Raw genomic sequence first — 9,715 nt, forward strand, 5'->3', positions numbered from 1 at the left:
TTGAGAGAGACAGATGAAGACCAAAGGAGCAAAGAAGGAGTGCCAAACCACCCACATCAAATGTTTCAACTGTCTCAGGAAAGTTCAAAAGTCCACTGATATAGAGTCATCAAGGACATATCCAAGTGGATATGACAAGCAAAGACAAAACTGTCTCTTCTGTCAAACAATAAAATAACTCTGACTGTGAGGTGAGAGTGAGACAATGCTTTGTATTGGGAAACAGAGGAAGAACCAGAGGAAGAGAAAGAGCAGCTCAGTTGACAGAGCGTGTTATCGTGAGCACATCACACCCTCTCAAAGCAGCCTGAGACTTATTTTATGAATCGAGGGAGTTAGGGAGGAAGGGAGGGAGGAGCAAGGGAGTCAGGGGAGGAGGAGAGGGAGGAGCGAGGGAGTCAGAGGAGGAGAGGGATGAAGGGAGGGAGGAGGAGGGAGTCAGGGGAGGAGGAGAGGGAGGAAGGAGGGAGGAGCGAGGGAGTCAGGGGAGGAGGAGAGGGAGGAAGGGAGGGAGGAGCGAGGGAGTCAGGGGAGGAGGAGAGGGATGAAGAGAGGGAGGAGCGAGGGAGTCAGGGGAGGAGGAGAGGGATGAAGAGAGGGAGGAGCGAGGGAGTCAGGGGAGGAGGAGAGGGATGAAGAGAGGGAGGGAAGGTGAATCTGTATTTCTGTAATACTGAAATATATCTGTAAATGAGGAATGATGAGTTATTCAATTAATGATTAACGTTGTGAGGTGGGTTATGGGGCGAGTGAACACTAACAAGGGGTAGGGATACCAACTACACTGCCTTTTTTAGAAGGAATCAAGGGTATTTTCTAGCACAAGTATTTTCGTGTAGGCCTAGTATTTTCTTGTAGACCTAGTATTTTCTTGTAGACCTAGTATTTTCTTGTAGACCTAGTATTTTCGTGTAGGCCTAGTATTTTCTTGTAGACCTAGTATTTTTGTGTAGGCCTAGTATTTTCTTGTAGACCTAGTATTTTCTTGTAGACCTAGCATTTTCATGTAGGCCTAGTATTTTCTTGTAGACCTAGTAGACCTAGTATTTTCTTGTAGGCCTAGTATTTTCTTGTAGACCTAGTAGACCTAGTATTTTCTTGTAGGCCTAGTAGACCTAGTATTTTCTTGTAGGCCTAGTATTTTCTTGTAGACCTAGTAGACCTAGTATTTTCTTGTAGGCCTAGTATTTTCTTGTAGACCTAGTAGACCTAGTATTTTCTTGTAGGCCTAGTAGACCTAGTATTTTCTTGTAGACCTAGTAGACCTAGTATTTTCTTGTAGACCTAGTAGACCTAGTATTTTCTTGTAGGCCTACAAAAGAGAGTAGTCCTCTGGTAATGAAAATATGACAGGTTAGTAAATTAGGGAAACAAGAAAGCCAGATAACAGGTCAGTAAATCAGGGTAAGAAGTTGGCCAGATAACAGGTCAGTAAATCAGGGTAAGAAGTTGGCCAGATAACAGGTCAGTAAATCAGGGTAAGAAGTTGGCCAGATAACAGGTCAGTAAATCAGGGTAAGAAGTTGGCCAGATAACAGGTCAGTAAATTAGGGAAACAAGAAGGCCAGATAACAGGTCAGTAAATCAGGGTAAGAAGTAGGCCAGATAACAGGTCAGTAAATCAGGGTAAGAAGTTGGCCAGATAACAGGTCAGTAAATCAGGGTAAGAAGTTGGCCAGATAACAGGTCAGTAAATCAGGGTAAGAAGTTGGCCAGATAACAGGTCAGTAAATCAGGGTAAGAAGTTGGCCAGATAACAGGTCAGTAAATCAGGGTAAGAAGTTGGCCAGATAACAGGTCAGTAAATCAGGGTAAGAAGTTGGCCAGATAACAGGTCAGTAAATCAGGGTAAGAAGTTGGCCAGATAACAGGTCAGTAAATCAGGGTAAGAAGTTGGCCAGATAACAGGTCAGTAAATCAGGGTAAGAAGTTGGCCAGATAACAGGTCAGTAAATCATGGAAACAAGTAGGCCAGATAACAGGTCAGTAAATCAGGGTAAGAAGTTGGCCAGATAACAGGTCAGTAAATCAGGGTAAGAAGTTGGCCAGATAACAGGTCAGTAAATCAGGGTAAGAAGTTGGCCAGATAACAGGTCAGTAAATCAGGGTAAGAAGTTGGCCAGATAACAGGTCAGTAAATCATGGAAACAAGTAGGCCAGATAACAGGTTTGTTTTGGTCAGCAAAAGTACACCAGAAATATACAAAACATTTAATGGTATGCTAAATATATGATATACTCTACAAATTAACTTTCAAGGAATACAAGAACCAAGACATATTGTGATATCAGAACTGCACTGCACCCATAGAGTGAATGAATATAGAATCAGTGAAACACATTACAATAGTCAGCATAGTCGTCAATAGTCCTAGACTATTGAGCAGAAGTAGAGATTTGAGCAGAGGAAATAGGCTGACATTCCATTATTCCATGGCATTACAGACAGCCCTATCTTTGAGGTGTGTGTGTGTGTGTGTGTGTGTGTGTGTGTGTGTGTGTGTGTGTGTGTGTGTGTGTGTGTGTGTGTGTGTGTGTGTGTGTGTGTGTGTGTGTGTGTGTGTGTGTGTGTGTGTGTGTGTGTGTGTGTGTGTGTGTGTGTGTGTGTGTGTGTACCACGTAATAATAAAAGTATCAATAAAAAACACACGGTAAACCTGTTTGTGTGAAAGCGGGGCCTAATGTCTGTACTTGTCTTTTCACTGGCTTCTATTCCAGACCTTTGCCTCCTCAATCATGTTGTATTCATCGGTTGTTATGAGCCTTGCTCAATTCTGGGCATTGCTTCTTTTCCACAGCCAGAAACAGTTCGCACAACAAAAGGCTATGTACGAAATGAGCAAACTGACCGTAAAATCATAAATATCTGATCAATGTAATCATAGCCTATAGGCCAAGCCCTTAACGAACTGAGTTTTGTTGCTGAGCTGCCCTCTTGTGGCACAATCATAATACTGATAGTTAAATGTGCCACCTGGTGGAAGAATATGTATGTACTGTATGTACTGTATGTACTGTATATCTGCTACTAATATAAATGTTGCTTATGCTCTCTTGTGTTGTCTATTTTGGGGTGGACCTCTCAAGAGACAACCTGGATACAACTGAACTTTTTTCCAAAATAACCAGATTTTTCCCCCATCCAGGCTGGAATGGCTCGACTTTACTAAAAACAAATGGATGGCGCTCTCTTCAGTAAATATTTTACCTAACCGTCTCTGGACGCTAGAAAAAACAATAACAGTGAACCTCCCCTATACCCAAAATAATCATTAAAACAAAGTGGGTAGCAGAGAACATGTCTATATCATTTACCATCACTTCTTGGACAGACCAGAGCCTTACATATGCAGTTTTAGAAACTGTTCTTTGTCCTTTAAGCATTACATGGCAACATGGGATTTTTGATAGCTGTTTATAAACATTTCATGCAATTCTACGTAATTTTACATATTAGCAGAATAGTTTATAATGCCATACAAATTACCAAAATGCAGTGGTGTAAACTACTTAAGTAAAAATACTTTTAAGTACTACATAAGTTGTTTTTTGGGATATTGGTACTTTACTATTTATATTTTTGATAACTTTTACTTCACTACGTTCGTAGATAAATAATTAACTTTTTGCTTTTTCCATAAAATATATATATTTTTAAAGGACAAACAAGAAAAATAAGGAATTTGAAATGATTTATACTTTTACTTTGATACTTAAGTATATTTTTGCAATTACAATTACTTTTGATACTGAGTTAAGTATATTTAAAACGAAACACTTTTAGACTTTTACCCAAGTAGTATTTTACTGGGTAACTTTCACTTTTACTTGAGTCATTTCTATTAAGGTATCTTTACTTTTACTTAGGTATGACAATTGGGTACTTTTTGCACCACTGCCGAAATTACAGACAAAGAATGGACAGAGAGATAGTCCTATGTGTTAATTTTATCATAAACTCAGCAAAAAAAAGAAACAGCCTCTCACTGTCAACTGCGTTTATTTTCAGCAAACTTAACATGTGTAAATATTTGTATGAACATGACAAGATTTAACAACTGAGACATAAACTGAACAAGTTCCACAGACATGTGACTAACAGAAATGGAATAATGTGTCTCTGAACAAAGGGGGAGTCAAAATCAAAAGTCACAGTCAGTATCTGGTGTGGCCACCAGCTGCATTAAGTACTGCAGTGTATCTCCTCATGGACTGCACCATGTTTGACAGTTCTTGCTGTGAGATGTTACCCCACTCTTCCACCAAGGCACCTGCAAGTTGGGGGGAATGGCCCTATCCCTCACCCTCCAATCCAACAGGTCCCAGACGTGCTCAGTGGGATTGAGATCCGGGCTATTTGCTGGCCATGGCAGAACACTGACATTCCTGTCTTGCAGGAAATCATGCACAGCACAAGCAGTATGGCTGGTGGCATTGTCATGCTGGAGGGTCATGTCAGGATGAATCTGCAGGAAGGGTACCACATGAGGGAGGAGGATGTGACTTCCCAGTAACGCATGGCATTGAGATTTCCTGCAATGACAACAAGCTCCTTCTAATGATGCTGTGACACACCGCCCAAGACCATGATGGACCCTCCACCTCCAAATGTATCCCGCTCCAGAGTACAGGCCTTTGTGTAAAGCTCATTCCTTCGCCAATAAACGCGAATCCAACCATCACCCCAGTGAGACAAAAACCGTTAGTGACGAGCACTTTTTGCCAGTCCTGTCTGGTCCAGCGACGGTAGGTTTGTGCCCATAGGTGACGTTGTTGCCGAGGTTGTCTGGTGAGGAACTGCTTTACAACAGGCCTACAAGCCCTCAGTCTATTGCGGACAGTCTGAGCACTGATGGAGGGATTGTGCGTTCCTGGTGTACCTGTCCCGCAAGTGTGATGTTCGGATGTACCAATCCTGTGCAGGTGTTGTTACACATGGTCTGCCACTGCAAGGACGATCAGCTGTCCTTCCTGTCTCCCTGTAGCACTGTCTTAGGCATCTCACAGTACGGACATTTATTGCCCTGGCCACATCTGCAGTCCTCATGCCTCCTTGCAGCATGCCTAAGGCAAGTTTATGCAGATAAGCAGGGACCCTGGGCATATTTCCTTTGGTGTTTTTCAGAGTCAGTAGAGAGGCCTCTTTAGTGTCCTACATTTTCATAACTGTGACCTTAATTGCCTAACGTCTGTAAGCTGTTAGTGTCTTAAGGACCGTTCCACAACCATAATTGTTTATGGTTCATTGAGCAAGCATGGGAAGCAGTGTTTAAACCCTTTACAATGAAGATCTGTGAAGTTATTTGGATTTTTACGAATTATATTTGAAAGACAGGGTCCTGAAAAAGGGACATTTCTTTTTTTACTGAGTTTATTTCTCCAATGCCAAACCGGTGTGTTTTGTTTGCAACAAAACTGTCCCTGTTTGCTAATAATGAAATCTGAGACGTCATTAGGAATCTGAGCATGCTACTTCATTTAAGGTTAGGCATTCGGTTAGCATTGTGATTAAAGTTAGGTTTTAAATCACAGGTGTATGACTTTGTGGCTGTGGTAACTAGTGACGACCCTGTATAGGTGGCGCTAATAACTTTACATTACAGAGAAGTCGACTGTTTTTACTCTGAGCGGAAAGGGAGTCCCTAGAGGAAGCAAGAACAAGATGGTTGTCAGGAGTAGTGCAGTATTATCATAAGGAGACGTATTCTTGGAAAACGTGGGAGGAATGGAGGGGAAAAGAGAGGGAGAGGAGGTCTAAGAGAGAGAGGGAAGAAGAGGGTGAGCTTGAGTCAGATAAAAATGGTGGGAAAAAGTAGATGGTTTGTTAAATAGGACTGATAGAATGTGTAGGCAGAGGGAGCTGAAGACAGGAGGAGAAATGGAAGTGAATGAGGGTGAAGTATCGGAGGTGGGAGGTGTGGGGAAGTTATCTGGGACCGAGGTAGGCACCGAGGATCAGGGGAAAGATGAGTCTGTGACAGTAGGAGTGAAGTTTATGGAAAAAGTGGACTCTTGCCTTTTGGTTGATTCATTTGTGTTTTCACAGTGGGTGAAAAAAGAGTTGGGTAATGTGGAATCGGTGAGGGTAACCAGACGGGGTCTAGTTGTCAGAGGGAGAAGGCGCTCGGAGTAAAACAAATGGGGGCAAAGAACGTGAATTGTCTTGCTCTCAAGAAAAGGGCACCAATGAAAGGAGTGATAACTGGGGTAGCAGTAAATCTAAAAGTTGACCAGCTGAGGGGAAAGATTCCCGGTGTATGTGATGCTCGTCGTTTGACGTGGCGCAGACAGGGTGGGGAGTGTGGAAACAGAAGAGTCATTGTCTGTTCGTTTTAGTTTTGAAGTTGAGTCTTGCCCGACAAAGTGAAGTTAGGAGATATAAATGATCCTGTACGAGCCGAATACATTACGATGTCACAGGTGTCAAGCTTATGGACATGTGTAGGAGGAAGGGGCCAAGGTGTGCAGAAGGGCATGAGACAAAGGAATGTGTAGTATTGGGGAGAAGTAGTGGAATGTGTTAATTATAGGGGTGCCCATGGAGCTGGGGATCAGAAATGTCCCGTGCGAGAGAGGCAGGTTGAGGTCTCCAGGGTTAGAGTAGTGCAGAAGTTCTGAGGCAGTGAAGAAAGTAGAGGAAGATGGGTTAATGGGGAGGAGTGTTGAGACTGGTTTAGCTATACCAGTACAGATGGATAAGCCAAACAGTGGTATACGTTTCAGTAAGATTGGATTTTTAGCGTTTGTAGAAATTGTTATCAACTGTACTGCAGGGATGGAAGGGAAGCCCCAGAAAATGTAGGTCGTGGTGGCAGCTGCAGAGAGGTATGTGGGTGTGTGAGACTTGACATCAGAAGAGTTACAGGGTGTGTTAAGTGGTGATGTCCCATCCTTTCAGGATGATGGCATGAGGTAGGAATAAATACATTTAATTAGTGGAGTAGGGGGTGTTAACTTGATTTTATATGACTTTGAAATTAGTGAGTGTAGTGTTCGAAGGCAGGGTGTTTATTAAAACATTTGCCTTTTTCAAGCAATAAACACCCTGCCTTCGAACACTACACTCACACTCTGGTAGGTGGCGGTAATGCAGCAAATTGGATGCCAACCGCCGTTAAACCTCATAGAAGAAGATATTTTTACTCCAAAGGATCATGGGAACTTCCTTTTCAGAAGATAGCGATGTGCTGTCAACGTTTTACGGCTCATTCCATTTTGTGATACTGCAGAGAGGTGGATCGTGGCGTTTTAATCTTTTGACTACATTTTTGGTCGTAAGACGCATCATTGTAACGTTAAGTGCATTTGAATTTTTGTTCCTCGAACATTTTATTTGATTCAGTTGAATTTACCCAGCTGTATAGTTGTGAATTATCTAGTTAATTTAGCTGGCTGTGTTGATATTACAAACGGCTAACTCACAGACACGATTTATTTTTTAACATTTTGTGAAATGTGCTTGGACAGCATGGAAACTGAAGTGGAATTCGAAGTACTGAAACCATGCTGCTCCAGAAGATCTGGTAAACTTTCAAAGTGCAGACTGAGGAAACTTCTCCATTTGAGTTCCAAGGAAGGCCTGAAACGGTGGCGCACCAACCTTGTCAAAGCCACTCTCAAAAAATACATTCGTTACGAACAGAAGAGGGTACTCGCTAAACTGGTCAACCAAGGACAACTTTTGACCGACAACGGCGAAGAGATGACGTATATGGGAATATACGAGAATATCGGCAGAATTACACGACCACTAGGCGCAATGGCGCCAAAGAACACAACCCAGTATCTGATGGACATTGTATACGACGACATGCACATCGACACCAGTTCCAACCAGTTCAAGTCGCACCCAGTTTCATTTGTTTCTAGCGCATCTCTTTCACCCAGTAGCGCGTGTGAAAGTTCTCTTGACTTTCAACAGAGGGACTTCGACGAAATGTATCTCCATTTTGGATCATGTTGATCAGTCTTGAACCAGTCTGGCAGAGCTGACCAATGCATTGACTCTAAACCTCGCAAACCAAGGTGTGCATACGGTTATTGTAAATAAGATGTATATTGTAAATAAGACCCTAGTTAATTACTGCCTGTTTTTATTTTGTGAAAACGTTTTTAAATTAAACGTTAACAAATGTATTTTGAATTTCATTTGACTATGGTCTATTGCACAATCATGTTACATTTTGGGCTTTCCTTGTCCTCACAGCGACGCACCGGACGCTGCCTGTCAGTAGGGAGCGCTCGCTCGCCGCGTCGCTTCGGTGAAGTTGGGTCCACCGCTAAGGTATCCCAGGTAAACCTGCGTCACCAACAGGTAAACGTGGCAGGTAGTGGAGTCATCCAGGTTCAAGGTTCTATGGTGCAATTTGACTTCATTTGGTTGCATTTCATTGACCTCACTACAGGTGTAGTCTACTAGCCGATATGGAGTAATTTGCCTTTGGTCGACTTGGTTGTATACACAGTACCCAGATGTGTTCACGGCCATCTGCTGTATTTACTCTTGTGTGAGCCTTTTTCAGGTCACTCCTACTTGCCTCCTACCTGACTGCAATCAGCTCGGCTGTTGCCAGATCGATGGACACGTGCGGATGACTGAGGAAGGAAGTAAGGTTTCAAGTCCACTTCACATGTAGTGTTGCAGTTCTAATGTACACAATGGGTAATACTGACTTGATTAGCAATCATGTTACCAAATGCAAGTTTGGGTAATATTCACTCATTACAGATGTTACCCATAGCAAAGACATTCAATCAATTTTTGATTAATGTAGACGTTCGTTTAAAAACATGTCGCCAATGACATCAGTGTAAATGTGTTGTATGTGTCTGGACATGTTGAGATCCTAACTTCCTAGTTAAATGCTCTTGTGAATAAAAGTCTGACATATTGCCACTTTGTTAATAGTTTTCTGTACTTTAAAGCTCTTTAGTGTCACTCTGCTTTCACATGTTGGTATTTCAACTGAAATGATGTGGCCAGAAATGTCTTTTTAGGAACTGATGTAGAATGCACATGGTTCAATTTCAAAATTTGGTTGTCAGCAGTTCTTGTTGGTCACTCAAGGCAGAACTTTTTTTGGATTATGTCTAGCCAGCTATCTAGTGTTTACTGACCGAATCCCCATTAATAGTTGACAGCTATTATTACGACCAACATCGCCACCCTGTCAATGTTTAGATTTGCATCAAAATAGCTGTAAACCTATTTTCTCTGCCCAATGGCAAAATTAGTAGAAACGCAGACCTGTGAGCGACTGGACCTCGAGTTCAGAATGTGTTTTTTGCCCATCCCTGCTTTATGGAGCTCTGAGGGAATTTCAATGGTGTAAAACTATTGCTAGCCTACAAATTGATCTCCCCCTCATACACAGGTGTACTCACATGCCCTCTGTATTACTCTTGTTAGAGTTTCCTGAAATAGACTCTACCACCATGTGAGGAGCTCAATAGCAGTCTCAAATCTATTGAAGGTCAGGGGGGTTGGACCTCTGGCTTTCTCATCCAATGGGTTTTGAGGAGGGAGAAAGAGGGGTATGCTAATGAGATTGTCCACATGTCTTGCAGCCTTTTATTATAGGCCTCCTTCAGTTAGGGTTGAGAGCAGACATTATCTTCCCTTCATGGATGACTGGAAAGCCTTTTGGTGTTGTAGTAGGACAGATACTTTAAAACAGCCAGTGAGAGTAGGTTGTACTGGAATCCTTTTCTGCGA

At 42.4% G+C, this 9,715-nt stretch overlaps 1 long non-coding RNA gene across 1 annotated transcript; it reads left to right on the top strand.

Moving 5' to 3' along the window:
* Positions 1–7,179: 7,179 nt before the first annotated feature.
* LOC135515678 (uncharacterized) lies at positions 7,180–8,893 on the top strand. The gene is made up of 2 exons (XR_010451839.1): positions 7,180–8,025; positions 8,207–8,893. It is a non-coding gene; the product is annotated as an uncharacterized LOC135515678 (long non-coding RNA).
* The last annotated feature ends 822 nt before the right edge of the window (positions 8,894–9,715 follow it).

Source organism: Oncorhynchus masou, chromosome 27, assembly GCF_036934945.1.
Source record: "Oncorhynchus masou masou isolate Uvic2021 chromosome 27, UVic_Omas_1.1, whole genome shotgun sequence".
Lineage (NCBI taxonomy): Eukaryota > Metazoa > Chordata > Actinopteri > Salmoniformes > Salmonidae > Oncorhynchus > Oncorhynchus masou.